Source organism: Bubalus bubalis, chromosome 1 (assembly GCF_019923935.1).
Source record: "Bubalus bubalis isolate 160015118507 breed Murrah chromosome 1, NDDB_SH_1, whole genome shotgun sequence".
Classification (NCBI taxonomy): Eukaryota; Metazoa; Chordata; class Mammalia; order Artiodactyla; family Bovidae; genus Bubalus; species Bubalus bubalis.
Window position 1 is genome coordinate 74801303 of NC_059157.1, and position 17377 is coordinate 74818679.

Sequence of the window (17377 nt, forward strand, 5' to 3'; positions counted from 1 at the left end):
TTTATTTCATATAATAACAACAGCAAGAGAAAATGATCTTGGTTATGTGCTCTCACTCTTTCATTCAACCCTACACCCATTCATATATTAAGCATTTCTTTTTTTTTTTAATTTTATTTTTAAACTTTACATAATTGTATTAGTTATGCCAAATATCATAATGAATCCGCCACAGGTATACATGTGTTCCCCATCCTGAACCCTCCTCCCTCCTCCCTCCCCATACCATCCCTCTGGGTCGTCCCAGTGCACCAGCCCCAAGCATCCAGTATCGTGCATCGAACCTGGACTGGCAACTCGTTTCATACATGATATTTTACATGTTTCAATGCCATTCTCCCAAATCTTCCCACCCTCTCCCTCTCCCACAGAGTCCATAAGACTGTTCTATACATCAGTGTCTCTTTTGCTGTCTCGTACACAGGGTTATTGTTACCATCTTTCTAAACTCCATATATATGCGTTAGTATACTGTATTGGTGTTTTTCTTTCTGGCTTACTTCACTCTGTATAATAGGCTCCAGTTTCATCCACCTCGTTAGAACTGATTCAAATGTATTCTTTTTAATGGCTGAATAATACTCCATTGTGTATATGTACCACTGCTTTCTTATCCATTCATCTGCTGATGGACATCTAGGATGCTTTCATGTCCTGGCTATTATAAACAGTGCTGCGATGAACATTGGGGTACACGTGTCTCTTTCAATTCTGGTTTCCTCAGTGTGTATGCCCAGCAGTGGGATTGCTGGATCATAAGGCAGTTCTATTTCCATTTTTTTAAGGAATCTCCACACTGTTCTCCATAGTGGCTGTACTAGTTTGCATTCCCACCAACAGTGTAAGAGGGTTCCCTTTTCTCCACACCCTCTCCAGAATTTATTGCTTGTAGACTTTTGGATCGCAGCCATTCTGACTGGTGTGAAATGGTACCTCATAGTGGTTTTGATTTGCATTTCTCTGATAATGAGTGATGTTGAGCATCTTTTCATGTGTTTGTTAGCCATCTGTATGTCTTCTTTGGAGAAATGTCTATTTAGTTCTTTGGCCCATTTTTTGATTGGGTCATTTATTTTTCTGGAGTTGAGCTGTAGGAGTTGCTTGTATATTCTCGAGACTAGTTGTTTGTCAGTTGCTTCATTTGCTATTATCTTCTCCCATTCTGAAGGCTGCCTTTTCACCTTGCTAATAGTTTCCTTTGATGTGCAGAAGCTTTTAAGGTTAATTAGGTCCCATTTGTTTATTTTTGCTTTTATTTCCAATATTAAGCATTTCTTGATGAAATAAAGCTAGGTGCTAGAAGAATGAAAAATTAGCATCAATTCTGGATCAGACTCCCAGTCTGGTAGGAGTGACAGACGTACAGAAATAGTTACAATGAAGTCAAAGAAGTCATATAATTGAGAACGGTTCCAAGTAGAGCTAAGGCACAATGGATCACTTCCACTAAAGTTGGGGAGATGAGAGAAAGCAAATGACAAAGCAGAGAGGAAGCCCTGCTGTCCTTTTCCTTATCTTACACATGTAGGTTATAAGAAACAAATTTCATTATAATTCTCATGCACAGGATATATGCTAGAGAGCTATGAAGATTTCTTATGATAATCAAAGTGCAATTTTATCGAGGAAATAAATGTAACAATGACCATATTTTCAACTTTTGATTGACTGTAGCAATCACATACAGTGAGTCTTGGCAAGCTTACACTATAACAATCATTCAGTTTATCAGTAAGCCTCTTTATCCCTTGTCTCTTCAAAAAAACTAATGATACTCTAATGTCCTTGATTTTACACAGTATTTCCCTTGAACTACCGTCCTGTTCCTTATTTTATTCTTATTTTTCCCTCTTACCTCCTATCCTTCTGTCAGTTTTTAACAAAGAAGAGAAGAATGTCCGTTCAAAAAACACTCGGATTTCAGGTCACAGGATTTGGAAAAAACAGGCAGAAGCAGCCATTTATATATAGCAAGAGAAATTGATGGCAATTTTTGATCTGTTATAGGAGGAAAGGGGAAGAAAGAAAAGATATGAACAGAGAAGTTTTGAGAGCAGAGAAAAAACAATTTAAGCAGTTTCTGATGCATATTTCTCTTTCAGTTCAGTTCAGTTGCTCACTCCTAACTGACTCTTTGTGACCCCCACGGACGGCAGCACACCAGGCTTCCCTGTCTATCACCAACTCCCGGAGCTTACTTAAACTCATGTCCATTAGGTCAGTGATGCGATCCAACCATCTCATCCTCTGTCATCCCCTTCTCCTCCTGCCTTCAATCTTTCCTAGCATCAGGGTGTTGTCAAATGAGTCAGCTTTTCACATCAGGTGGCCACAGTATTGGAGTTTCAGTTTTAGCATCAGTCCTTCCAATGAATATTCAGGACTGATTTACTTTGAGATTGACTGGTTGAATCTCCTTGCTGTCCAAAGGACTCTCAAAAGTCTTCTCCAAGACTACAGTTCAAAAGCATCAGTTCTTCGGCACTCACTTTTTTTATAGTCCAACTCTCACATCCATACATGGCTACTGGAAAAACCATAGCTTTGACTAGACAGACCTTTGTTGGCAAAGTAATTTCTCTGTTTTTGAATATGCTGTGTAGGTTGGTCATAGATTTTCTTCCAAAAAGCAAGTGTCTTTTAATTTCATGTCTTTAGTCACCATCTGCAGTGATTTTGGATCCCAAGAAAATAAAGTCTCTCACTGTTTCCATTGTTTCCCCATCTATTGCCATAAAGTGATGGGTCAGATGCCATGATCTTAGTTTTCTGAATGTTGAGTTTTAAGCCCAACTTTTTCAGTCTCCTCTTTCACTTTCATCAAGAGGCTGTTTAGTTCCTCTTCACTTTCTGCCGTAAGGGTGGTGTCATCCGCATATCTGAGGTTATTGATATTTCTCCCATCAATCTTTATTCCAGCTTCTCCTTCATCCAGCCTAGCATTGCACATGATGTACTCTGCACATAAGTTAAATAAGCAGAGTGGCAATATAGAGCCTTGATGTACTCCTTTCCCAATTTGGAACCAGTCTGTTTTTCCATGTCCAGCTCTAACTTTTGCTTCTTGGCCTGCATACAGATTTCTCAGGAGGCAAGTCAGGTGGTCTGATATTCCCATCTCTTTTAGAATTTTCCACAGTTTGTGGTGATCCAGACAGTCAAAGGCTTTGGCATAGTCAATAAAGCAGAAGTAGATGTTTTTCTGGAACTCTCTTGCTTTTTCGATGATCCAGCGGATGTTGGCAATTTGATCTCTGGTTCCTCTACCTTTTCTAAATCCACTTGAACATGTGTAATTTAACAGTTCATGTACTGTTGAAGCCTGGCTTGGAGAATTTTGAGTATTACTTTGCTAGTGTGTGAGATAAGTGCAATTGTGCAGTAGTTTGAACATTCTTTGGCATTGCCTTTCTTTGGGATTGGAACGAAAACTGACTGACATTTTCCAGTCCTTTGGCCACTGCTGAGTTTTCCAAATTTGCTGGTATATTGAGTGCAGCACTTTGAGAGCATCATCTTTTAGGATTTGAAATAGCTCAACTGGATTTCCATCACCTCCTCTAGCTTTGTTCGTAGTGGTGCTTCCTAAGGCCCACTTGACTTCACATTCCAGGATGTCTGGCTCTAGGTGAGTGCTCACACCATTGTGGTTATCTGGGTCATGAAAATCTTTTTTTCTACAGTTCTTCTGTGTATTCTTGCCACCTCTTCTTAATATCTTCTGCTTCTGTTAGGTCCGTACCATTTCTATCCTTTATTGTTCCCATCTTTGCATGAAATATTTATTTGGTATCTCTGATTTTCTTGAAGAGATCTCTAGTCTTTCCCATTCTATTTTTTTCCTCTATTTCTTTGCATTCATGGCTGAAGAAGGCTTTCTTATCTCTCCTTGCTATTTTTTGGAACTCTGCATTCAAATGGGTAGGTATAGCTTTCCTTTTCTCTTTTGCCTTTCACTTCTCTTCTTTTCTCAGCTATTTGTAGGGCCTTCTCAGACAACCATTTTGCCTTTTTACATTTCTTTTCTTGCAGAAGATCTTGATCACTGCCTCTTGTACAATATCATGAACCTCCATCCATAGTTCTTCATGCACTCTGTCTATCAGAGCTAATCTCTTGAATCTATTTGTCACTTCCACTGTATAATTGTAAAAGATTTGATTTAGGTCATACCTAAATGGTCTTGTGGTTTTCCCTACTTTCTTCAATTTAAGTCTGAATTTGGCAATAAGGAGTTCATGATCTGAGCCACAGTCAGCTCCTGGTCTTGTTTTTGCTGACTGTATAGAGCTTCTCCATCTTATGCTAAGAATATAATCAATCTGATTTTGGTATTGACCATCTGATGATGTGCATGTGTAGAATCTTCTCTTGTGTGTTTGGAAGACAGTGTTTGCTATGACCAGTGCATTCTCTTGGCAAAACTCTGTTATTTACATCCACTTTATAAAATTTCTAACTCCAGGAGGTGAGTTGACAGTAGAAAGTTAATATTTGTCAACTGACGAACAGCTGGGTTTCACCAGTGCAGATTTATTTCACAGGTAAATATTTTGTATTTAAAAAGTAGTTGTACTCAATTTTATATTTAAAAGCTGCATTACCTGGTGGGAAAGTGTAAAAGTAATTATTTAACAAATGGAGAAGGGCAAAGTAAAGTAGCTGGTAACATGGAAAAGAAAGGCACAGGCCCTGAAAGAAAAATGTAATATTATACCACCAAATTATAGAAAGCAGTCTGTGATTTGTTAAATTTAACATAGATGGAAAGGATGACTATATGAATATCCTTTATATTCAGAAACAGAATGAAATGAAAAGTAGGCAGAACAATGATAGCATGTATTTTACTTTGTGGTAAGTTACCAAGTTACCATAAATGTCTATGGCAGCAGTCAAACACCTTTCCAGAAAAAGTTCACAGAAAAGGAGGCACACAGTAATGTCGATTTACTGAAAGAGTCATGGAAAAAGACTTTCAGGTGGGATGACAGTGGTGGGGGAAACATATGGGTCATCTGTAGACACAAAATCGATCAAATCAAAAGAAGAGAATGCAGATAAATTGAAAAGAGAAGACAAGAACACAAATGTACCTGGGGAAGCAGAAAATCTTTAGGGTTTAATTGAATAAATGCCAGGAGGATAAAAGAATATGAAACCAACAGGAAGAAGCAAAATGAGAAATTGTGGGAAAAACTGTGTCTCACAATTTTTCTGATTTTCTGCCAGGTCATAGCTGTTCCTTCCTGGGCCACCAGTCATGTAGCATCAGAAGTTAGCTCTTGGTCAGCATTGAATAAAGGTCAACTGAGTAAGTCTTGATATGCTATTCATCTAGCATTTGGGGAAAATGCAAATAAGGAAAATGTAGGAAGACATTTCCCTATAAAATATTCATAAAAATTCTTGGAGTTTAAAAAAACAAAGGATTCTGAAAGAATGAACACTGAAGAACTAGAACCACTAGAAAATGGAAATGGAAACATGGGCAAAGGAAGATTTTCAGCAATTATTTTCATCAGTTTTGTTTTAATATTCATAAGAATATGTCATAATTTTCAAATTCATAGATTAATAAAGATTTTCTCAAAACTAAAAATGGGCTAAATTGTTATTTACATATTGTTGAGATGGAATTTTATTAATGCTATAGGACCAATCAATTGGTCAAGTAATGAATGAATATATTCCTTTCTCCTACTTTCTTCTATGAAAGAGATAGAAGACAGTTGAGCATGAAACTAAATCAAGTGAGCTATGTAAATTCTTCAAATTGTTTATTTCTTTTGTGAAGACAATGTGTAGAGAATTTGAAGAATTTTGTGTTTTCATCTTTTCCAGCTGTAGCTCCTTCCCATTTGTAACTGTATCTGTTCTGTTAGAAATCCAATAGTTGTTAAAATAAAGATTACAAAATTCTAGTAACAGATATCATTTTTTAAATATTCATTTATTTATTTTTGACTCCCACAGGGTCTTTGTTGCTACATATGGGCTTTCTCTAGTTGTGGTGAGCAGGGGTTACTATTCCTTGTGGTGTGCAGAATAGTGTGTAACTACTGTTTGTTCATCACGGTGGCTTCTACTGTTGCTGAGCATAGGCTCTAGGAGCAAGGGCTTCAGTAGTTGTGGTGTATGAGTACGTACTTCAACTAACAACTTCAGTAGTTGCTCTGAGGCATGTGGAATCTTCCCAGATGAGAAATCGAACCCATGTCCTTTGCATTGGCAGGTGGATTCCTATCCGCTGTACCATCAGGGAAGTCCCCAATACCTGCAGTTACAGATATTCTGATCCTGTAGCAAGGGTTATATTTATTTTTATTTTTAAAATGTATATTATGTCTTTTAACATTAGTCATTTTAATATGTATTGTACTGGAGGTGTCTAGGTCAGTCAGAAAATCAACCAGGCAGTTGTATATATAATTCTGGATGGAGGTAAAATCTGGGGGTTTATAAGCATAAAGTTGTTCACTTAAGTCTTAGAAATGGATTAGATTGCCCAAAGGCTATTATTATTATTAAAACACAGAGATAATTATTCAGCCATTAAAAAGAATACATTTGAATCAGTTCTAATGAGGTGGATGAAACTGGAGCCTATTATACAGAGTGAAGTAAGCCAGAAAGAAAAACACCAATACAGTATACTAACGCATATATATGGAATTTAGAAAGATGGTAACAATAACCCTGTGTACGAGACAGCAAAAGAGACACTGATGTATAGAACAGTCTTATGGACTCTGTGGGAGAGGGAGAGGGTGGGAAGATTTGGGAGAATGGCATTGAAACATGTAAAATATCATGTATGAAACGAGTTGCCAGTCCAGGTTTGATGCACGATACTGGATGCTTGGGGCTGGTGCACTGGGACGACCCAGAGGTTTGGAATGGGGAGGGGGGAGGGAGGAGGGTTCAGGATGGGGAACACATGTATACCTGTGGTGGATTCATTTTGATATTTGGCAAAACTAATACAGTTATGTAAAGTCTAAAAATAAAATAAAATTAAAAAAAAATAATAAAAAAAAAATAAAACACAGAGATAAAAGAAAAGGGCTCATAGCTGAGCTGTGATGCACTTCAAATTTTAACATCCAAGAGGAAGAGTCTAGGCTGGCAAACAGTGCTGTGGATGAGCAGCCACAGACAGAAAACATAAAAGGAGGACATCCTGATGTCAGGACCCCAATTGAGAATGTTCTCAGAAATAAACAGGAATCACATTTCCTGCCCCTCCACCCATGTGCACCACAGTCCCCAGGCAGGCAGTAGCATCCCAGCCCCTCTACCTCAAGCCCGACCTATGCTCAGAGTAGTCAATGGATCATTGGGCCACCCAGCTGTGCAAGCTTGGGCTCCCTAAGTGTTTCGCTTCTTCCTACATATCAGGAACCCATGACACTTCACAAGTGTGCCCCAAGTGTTCAAACCATGGTGGCCAGCCCCATGACCCACATTTAAAATAAGCATCTTCCAGGGCAGTGATTGGTACTTTTTCTGTAAAGGACCAGATAGTACATATTTTAGGCTTTTTATGTTAGAAAGTCTGTATTGTAATTCCTTAATTCCACAAAAGCAGTTATAGACAATATGTAAAATGGGCATGGTAGTGTGCCAATAAAACTTTTCTTTTAACAAAAATAAGTGGCAGAGTGGATTTGGTCAATGGCCACTGGTTTTCCCACCCTCACTATCAAGATTCTTTTTAAATGGCCTTAGAAGACATTTTAAGGACATACACATTTATATACAATATTTTCATTTAACACAGCTCTCACAATTGGTTTAAAAATTCAGGGCAGGGAGATTAAAAAAATGTCTTCCTTCCTTTAACAAGGAGAGTTTTACATCAGGAACTGGAAAACTTAATTGCATGTGTAATAATGTAATTAAGGGGCTTTAGCATACTAACTGTCAGCACTGAGCTATTACCACAATAGCCCGCTGTTTTGATGAAATGTCAATGGTGAAATACTGCATCAAGAAATGTCCCTGGCAACTTTGATGGCAAAATGTCAATGATAAGATGCTGCATGGAGAAATGGTCCTACAATGAAACGTTGCATAACAAGATGTCCTTATGATGGCATGGTCGATGAAATGTCACCATGACAAAGGAAAATACACATACACATAAACACACACCAAGAAATGACTTGGCTACTTAGCTGCCTAATTACTTTCAATCTAATTTAAATTGATAGAAAGCCTTTTAACTTTTTAAATCAGAGAGTGCTAGCACATTTAAATGCCAAAAAGATTTTTTTCCCTTTTCTTCCTGGGCCACTGCAGGTGGCCTCTTTCATCTCTGTGCTTCTCACTCTGCAGAATGTTGCCTGAGCAGGTGATCCTGGCATCTCTGAGTCAAGAGAGCTAGTTCAATCGCCTGCTTTGCGTTCCCCACCTTTCCCACCTCCTTCCCAGTTGGAACAGTAAGTTCTCTGTGAAAGCTCCTGCAAATGATGACAGGAAGAAGAGTTCTCAGGAAAGCAACTGAGCTTTAATGTGAGTAAAACTGTTCCAAATGTAAAACACATTTGAAAATCTAAATGTGTGCCCCCCGAAACCACATCAATAGCACCTTTAATGATCTTCAGAACCAGCCTTTTCTCTTCCAGTCAGTGGGAAGATTGTTTCAAATCTGTTTGTGCCTGAAGCACTTTTGATTGTGACAGTCTTCTCATTCATGGGCTAAACATGGCGTCCCACTGGAACTGCCACCCAGGTTCACAGCAATACAGTATGATATGAAAGCATAAACAGAAGTCGGAACTGCATTTCTCCTCTGAGATAACAAGTACAACTAGATTTTCAGACCACCTATTATGCCATAAAAAATAAAAGGGAAGGGAAAATAAGACCTACTTTATGTCAGCTGCCTGGTTCGTGGGAATGAAACTTACCAGGTCAATATGGAGCCCTTTAAATGACTTCTATAGACAGTATCTTAATCCTAGCTTCTAGCCAATTGTTAAAATTTTTCATAAGATAAAAGCAGAGATATTAACATCCATCTGAAGTGCTTTCTGCTTTTTTGTGTGTTGGCTAATCAAAATTGATTAAATAATGAATTGTTTCACAACCTGACTTACTTTTTCCCTTTTGCTTTGAATACCTGAGTAAAAATAGAGCTCAGCCATACCTAATGTTTAGGCTTCCCAACATACAGATTAAGACTTTGGATTCTTGTAACCCTGTTTTTCACAGTAATGAGCTGGCTGGATAAAATAACACTGGTTTTCTGTATAGATATACTCCACCCTCATTATAGAACTATTTCAAAAGCCAAGGATATTGAAAGTTATAACAGTAATGTCAGCCCTCATGATTAAATCATGAGGCACATGAGTTTTTCGTTTAAATTTGATGTTCTCATGATCTCAATATTTTTCATGCAAATCTTGTTATTTCTGCATCCTTTCACACTCCAGCTTAAATTGCTTGTCAATCGCCGTGCTTTTCTTGAGTGCAGCACTTCTGAGCTTCTCCAATACGATTTTCTACATCTATTTATATCTACTTCTTTAGTATATTTTCCTTTAAAGAAGACATTGGTATAGCATTCCAAATCACATTTAATAAAGTCTTTTGAATTGGGAACAGTGACTTTAGAGGCCAAAGGAGATGAGGCAAGAGGACTGGTTTGGCTAAGGGGTGGGGGTAAGGAGGAACTATAGGTTAAGAGAGGAAGAACCCCTTTTATATTTTAACATTTGTAACATTTTTTTTTGACAGTATAACTAGGGTGTTACACTAGGGATTGATTTGAGCAAGGGCAAAACTGCAGCCTAACAGAGAGAAACACCATTAATTGGAAGATCATTACAAAGTTAGGTAACAAAAAATGCCTTCATAAAATAACCATTGAAATGTCAAGGCATCCCAATTTTCCAGAACTTATAAGCCTTCAATTTACAGTTTTTCAGCCAAATGTTTTCTCTTTAGTGAATACTATTTCAGATGTCCATCACGTTTCCTGGTTACAGCATCCATTTTGACCTTAGAAACAGAAGGAAAGAGAAAGAGTCACAGATACACTTCCCTCAGGTCAGTAGCCTTTATCTTTCTGAATTTACAAGACTGGCACTATAGATATCTACAATTGCACAGACAAGTTTTAGCACCTTTATGAAGTCCCCTAGTGCTCCATCTTATTTTTTCATACAGAGGAACATATTGCCACGTATCTTGTAAAATCAGCTAATGTGCTTGCACGGAGCTGGGATGTCACTGGTGCAACAAGACATGCAGTAATGTGCACTCATGTAGTTGAGGACACTTCTAATTGATGTGCCATACCGCTGTTCTCCTTGAAATATTGCTTAAGGAAAAAAAAACATTTGAATAATCTCACACTGTTTTAGGGATTCCTGATGTTTGCTAATGAATACACCATGCAGCTTTATATTTCAAACGTGTTCTTGAATGTGTAACCTACTTATTGCTTTTTCTATGCATTTTTATATTCCAGAGGATCCTCCAGTGACAGAACATTTTCAATCATTACTTCTCTTTGGTGGAATCAATTACCTCCTGATAGATTCCCTTTCCAAGTTTAAAATTGCATTTAAAAACTCATCTCTTTTCTGAATTCTAATTGGATGTACTTTGAACTCTAGATTCTTTTAGTGAATATTTGTTTATAAATCTTTCTATGATTTAAAGGGCTTATTAACACACATAAGCTGAGTGTAAAATCAACATATGATACATAATTCCTTTGGAAATTTAGGTTTATTAAAGTTTTTATTTATTCTCAAAGGAAAGACTAAAAGTAGAATACTGAAAAAGTAAAAATTGACAAGTAATAATATATTTTAAACCTACTTTGTTCTGTCTACATAATTTTTTTAAAGTCCTGTTTGAGGACATGGAAAATAGTATTGCCTATAATTGTCTACCTTTTACATATAGAATCATACATAGTGGCTCATTTATATTCTTTATATTAAAAGCAGCCCATCAACTTCTCAAGGTTTATTGTTTTGCAAGCATACTAATCTGCAATATAACCAGGAGAAGAGAAAATAAGTAAAACATACCTTTAAATAAATATACTAATATGTGCAAAACTTTTATTGAGAGCTGTCATGTACAAAGCATTTTGTCTTATGATATTTGTTTTTTTATAATAATCCAATGAGATGGGAATTTTTAAGCTTGTTTTTCAGACAGGGAATAAAGGAATGGAGCTAAAATGATCTGTTGGAATTTGCATAATTAATTAGCAACAGAGTTGGGATCTAAACCTAGATATAGCTTACTCCAAAGCTATTCACTCTGTTTCTCATATGGCACCATATCTCTCAAGGTAAGTGGTAAAACATCCTTGGTTGCAAATATTTTCAATTTGACCTATAAAAGAAAATTTTAGGGCTTCACTTAGAACTACATTTTTGATTTAAAAAAGAAAAATCTTACTGTTCATTAACTTCATTTTTCTTAGTTCCTAATATGATGTACTGAACAGCAAGTGGGTAGAGAGAAGACATTAATGACTAATGATAAATATAGATCTGGCAACCTCTCTTAAGAGCCCATGGAAGTCACACAGTGACATGCAAATCTTTATTTCCAGCCTCAGCACTCTGGGGGATTTAGCACTATTCCAATAGTGGCAAATCCAACTGCAAAAGTCAAACTGTAGAAAATCTATCCTAGCTCTTCCTGACTTGTGGTGAGTGTAAGACCAATCTTTTAAGTCCGTGTCACAAAATTTTAGGCCTTGGTCTTTTTTTAAAAAAAAGTGGCTGGCTAATGGCACCCCACTCCAGTACTCTTGCCTGGAAAAATCCCATGGACAGAGGAGCCTGGTAGGCTCCAGTCCATGGGGGTCGCTAAGAGTCGGGCATGACTGAACGACTTCATTTTCACTTTTCCCTTTCATGCAATGGAGAAGGAAATGGCAACCCACTCCAGTGTTCTTGTCTGGAGAATCCCAGGGACAGAGGAGCCTGGTGGGCTGCTGTCTATGGGGTTGCACAGAGTCGGACACGACTGAAGCGACTTAGCAGCAGCAGCAGCAGCAGCAGCAGCAGCAGTGCCTTTAAAAAACTGAGTTTGAATGTCTTCAAATGTTCATTATTTATTTATTTATTTTTTTAAATTTTATTTTATTTTTAAACTTTACATAATTGTATTAGTTTTGCCAAATATCAAAATGAATCCGCCACAGGTATACATGTGTTCCCCATCCTGAACCCTCCTCCCTCCTCCCTCCCCATTCCATCCCTCTGGGTCCTCCCAGTGCACCAGCCCCAAGCATCCAGTATCGTGCATCGAACCTGGACTGGCAACTCGTTTCATACATGATATTTTACATGTTTCAATGTCATTCTCCCAAATCTTCCCACCCTCTCCCTCGCTCACAGAGTCCATAAGACTGTTCTATACATCAGTGTCTCTTTTGCTGTCTCGTACACAGGGTTATTGTTACCATCTTTCTAAATTCCATATATATGCGTTAGTATACTGTATTGGTGTTTTTCTTTCTGGCTTACTTCACTCTGTATAATAGGCTCCAGTTTCATCCACCTCATTAGAACTGGTTCAAATGTATTCTTTTTAATGGCTGAGTAATACTCCATTGTGTATATGTACCACTGCTTTCTTATCCATTCATCTGCTGATGGACATCTAGGTTGCTTCCATGTCCTGGCTATTATAAACAGTGCTGCGATGAACATTGGGGTACACGTGTCTCTTTCCCTTCTGGTTTCCTCAGTGTGTATGCCCAGCAGTGGGATTGCTGGATCATAAGGCAGTTCTATTTCCAGTTTTTTAAGGAATCTCCACACTGTTCTCCATAGTGGCTGTACTAGTTTGCATTCCCACCAACAGTGCAAGAGGGTTCCCTTTTCTCCACACCCTCTCCAGCATTTATTGCTTGTAGACTTTTGGATCGCAGCCATTCTGACTGGTGTGAAATGGTACCTCATAGTGGTTTTGATTTGCATTTCTCTGATAATGAGTGATGTTGAGCATCTTTTCATGTGTTTGTTAGCCATCTGTATGTCTTCTTTGGAGAAATGTCTATTTAGTTCTTTGGCCCATTTTTTGATTGGGTCATTTATTTTTCTGGAGTTGAGCTGTAGGAGTTGCTTGTATATTCTCGAGATTAGTTGTTTGTCAGTTGCTTCATTTGCTATTATCTTCTCCCATTCTGAAGGCTGCCTTTTCACCTTGCTAATAGTTTCCTTTGATGTGCAGAAGCTTTTAAGGTTAATTAGGTCCCATTTGTTTATTTTTGCTCTTATTTCCAATATTCTGGGAGGTGGGTCATAGAGGATCCTGCTGTGATGTATGTTTGCTTCAATCACAGGCCCTACACACTGCCATCTTATCTCAAACTACTTGAATTACTTATATCACCTTTTTGGCCATGAAGATATTTGAGTTTGGAAATCTTATCCTGGTGTGTCATTACTTTGCCAACAAAGATCCGTATAGTCAAAGCTATGGTTATTCAAGTAGTCAGATGTGAGAGTTGGACCATAAAATAAGCTGAGTGCCAAAGAATTGATGCTTTTAAATTGTGGTCTTAGAGAAGACTCTTGAGGGTCACTTGGACTGCTAAGAGATCCAGCCAGTTAATCCTAAAGGAACTCAGTCCTGAATATTCGTTGGAAGGACTGATGCTGAAGCTGAAACTCCAATACTTTGGCCACCTGATGCGAGGAGCTGACTCATTAGTAAAGACCCTGGTGGTGGGAAAAATTGAAGGCAGGAGGACAAGGGGTTCAAAGAGATTGAGATGGTTGGATGGTATCACTGACTTGATGGACATGACTTTGAGAAAGCTCCGGGAGTTGGTAATGGCCGGGGAAGCCTGGAGTGCTGTAGTCCATGGGGGTCACAAAGAACTGGACATGCTTGTGTGACTGAACTGAACTGATCCTGATGTATCATGTAAAGATAAGCTTCTTTTCCTACTTACTCTAATTCTACCCATGGTTCTTCTGAAGTATGCAACAAGGTTGTGATTAGATGATTCTACTTTGGGCTCAAAATTTTAGATGGCACTAAAAAATCAGCCACCAAAATAGAGTTTTAATGAAATTTAAAAAATAAAAATAAATAGTGATAAACAAAATAAAAGCGTCACCTAATCCTTACTCTGGTCTCCAAATTGCTCTTTAGGGACTATTTTATTTTTATACAAATAGCCTCAAATCCAAGGCCTTCATTCTTACTTAATTAGTCTCTGCTTGTTCTGCCTCATCTCTAAATCTGAAAAAAAAAAAAAAAAAAAAAAAGGCAGAATAGCAGCCAATCCTGATTAGAAGAAAACTCAAACAGCAAAGCCATGTAACTCTCTTCAAAATAGGGACCTACATTCAGTACACTTTGAAAAATCCTCTGCATAGCTAATAATTTTGAAACAAAATGCATGTGTGCCAAGTTGCTTCAGTCATATCTATATCTTTGTGACCCGATGGACTGTAGCCTGCCAGGCTTCTCTGTCCATGGGATTCTCCAGGCAAGAATACTGAAGTGGGTTGCCATGCCCTCCTCCAGGGCATCTTCCCGACCCAGGGATCAAACCCATATTGCCTATGTCTCCTGCATTGCAGGTAGATTCTTTACCACTGAGCCACACAGGAAACCCCAAACAAAAATAGCTAACAATTATTGAGCATTTCTGTGGAGGTCCTGTGCTAGGCACTTTATTTGAAGTATTTTTCCTAATTCCTGACAACTATTGTATATTATAGAGTTGTTATTTGCCAAATCAATATATGGTAGAGTAAGAAATTGAAATTCGGTTCAGTTTCTCAGTCGTATGTGACTCTTTGAGACCCTATGGACTGGAGCACCCCAGGCTTCACTGTCCATCACCAACTTCCGGAGCTTACTCAAACTCGTCTCCATCAAGTTGGTGATGCCATCCAACCATCTCATCCACTGTCGTTCCCTTCTCCTCCCACCTTCAGTCTTTCCCAACATCAGGGTCTTTTCCAATAAATCAGTTCTTCACATCAGGTGGCCAAAGTATTGGAGTTTCAGCCTCAGCATCAGTCCTCCAATGCATATTCAGGACTGATTTCCTTTAAGATTGACTGGTTGGATCTCCTTGTGGTCCAAGAGACTCTCAAGAGTCTTCTCCAACACCATAGTTCAAAAGTATCAATTCTCCAGTGCTCAGCTTTCTTTCAGAGAAGGCAATGGCACCTGACTCCAGTACTCTTGCCTGGAAAATGCCATGGACAGAGGAACCTGGTAGGCTGCAGTCTATGGGGTTGCTAAGAGTCGGACACGACTGAGCAACTTCACTTTTACTTTTCAATTTCATGCATTGGAGAAGGAAGTGGCAACCTACTCCAGTGTTCTTGCCTGGAGAATCCCAGGGACAGGGGAGCCTGGTGGGGTTGCACAGAGTTGGACACGACTGAAGTGACTTAGCAGCAGCAGCAACAGCTTTCTTTAGAGTCCAACTCTTACATCCATACTTGATGACTGGAAAAACCATAGCTTTCACTAGACAGACCTTTGTTGGCAAAGTAATGTCCCTGCTTTTTAATATGCTGTGTAGGTTGGTTATAACTTTTCTTCCAAGGATTAAGAATCTTTTAATTTCATGGCTGCAGACACCATCTGCAGTGATTTGGGAGCCCAAGAAAGTAAAGTCTTTCACTGTTTCCATTGTTTACCCATCTATTTGCCATGAAGTGATGGGATCAGATGCCATGATGTTAGTTTTCTGAATGTTGAGCTTTAAGCCAACTTTTTCACTCTCCTCTTTCACTTTCATCAAAAGGCTCTTTAGTTCTTCTTTGCTTTCTGCCATAAAGGTGGTGTTATCTGCATATCTGAGGTTATTGATATTTCTCCCAGCAATCTTGATTCCAGCTTGTGCTTCATTCAGCCTGGCATTTCTCATGATGTACTCTGAATATAAGTTAAATAAGCAGGGTGACAATATTCAGCCTTGACATACTCCTTTCCTGATTTGGAACCAGTCTCTTGTTCCATGTCCAGTTCTCACTGTTGCTTATTGTCCTGCATACAGATTTCTCAGGAGGCAAGTCAGGTGGTCTGGTATTACCATCTCTTTAAGAATTTTCCACAGTTTGTGGTGATCCAGACAGTCAAAGACTTTGGCATAGTCAATAAAGCAGAAGTAGATGTTTTTCTGGAACTCTCTTGCTTTTTGGATGATCCAGTTGATGTTGGTATTTGATCTCTGATTCCTCTGCCTTTTCTAAAACCAGCTTGAGCATCTGGAAGTTGACAGTTCACGTACTGTTGAAGCCTGGCTTGGAGAATTCTGAGCATTGCTTTTCTAGCCTGTGAGTTACGTGCAATTGTGCGGTAGTTTGAACTTTCTTTGACATTGCCTTTCTTTGGGATTGGAATGAAAACTGACATTTTCCAGTCCTGTGTCCACTTCTGAGTTTTCCAAATTAAAGTAAGACATCATAATCACAGAAAACCCATTTTTAAGGAAGTAACTAGAACTGATCTTAAGGCGTAGATAGAAGGATAAATGATTTTATCTCAAAAAGCAGAGAAGAGTTATACCAAGAGAGCTTGTTATTTAAAGCTGGTTGTTATCATGGGATAATATTTGGAGTTTTTTAGCAGATTTTTTTTTTTGTTTCTTACATAATTGTCACCATCATCATTATGTTGATAATTGCATTGCAACCTTCACTGACACAAGGATATTCATTGCTTAAGGGGGAGGACTGATATAGTCTGGTCTTCCCCAGTAGCTCAGATGGTAAAGAATCTGCGTGCAATGCAGGAGACCCGGGTTCTATCCCTGGATTGAGAATATCCCCTGGAGAAGCTAATGGTAATCTACTCCAGTATTCTTGCCTGGAGAATTCCATAGACAGAGGAGCCTGGATGGCTACTGTCCATGGGGATCGCAAAGAGTCAGACATGACTGAGTGACAACACAGAGAGGTACAGTCTAGGACAAAAAAAAAGTGATTTTTCTGTTTTAAATCTTAAGATTGATTTTTAAAATACTCCATCAGAGACTATGAACTTGAATGCCACCCTCCCTGCAATTTTAATTGTTATTTTTGATACAAAGTAGGCACTTTTATTTCCAAAAGCTTGGGTGGTGAAAATATCAAGAGCCACAGTGTAGAGGACTCCGATCTGGTTGTAGCATAAATGAGAACAAGGAGAACTTCAGGATGATGTAAGAGCTCCCAAGGAGGTTAAGACCTTGACCAGGAGGATTGAGAGGAAAATTTGGAGAAGATGTGATTAGAGTTAGGTATGCTGAGTTCCTGCATGCAGGAAAACAGCAAGTGTGGCAGAAACCTCACACTCAACATGATGCCTGAGCGGTTTAGTAGCACTGACTGTGGGCCTGAGGGCAGTGTCACATGGTGTGGTATTACATGCC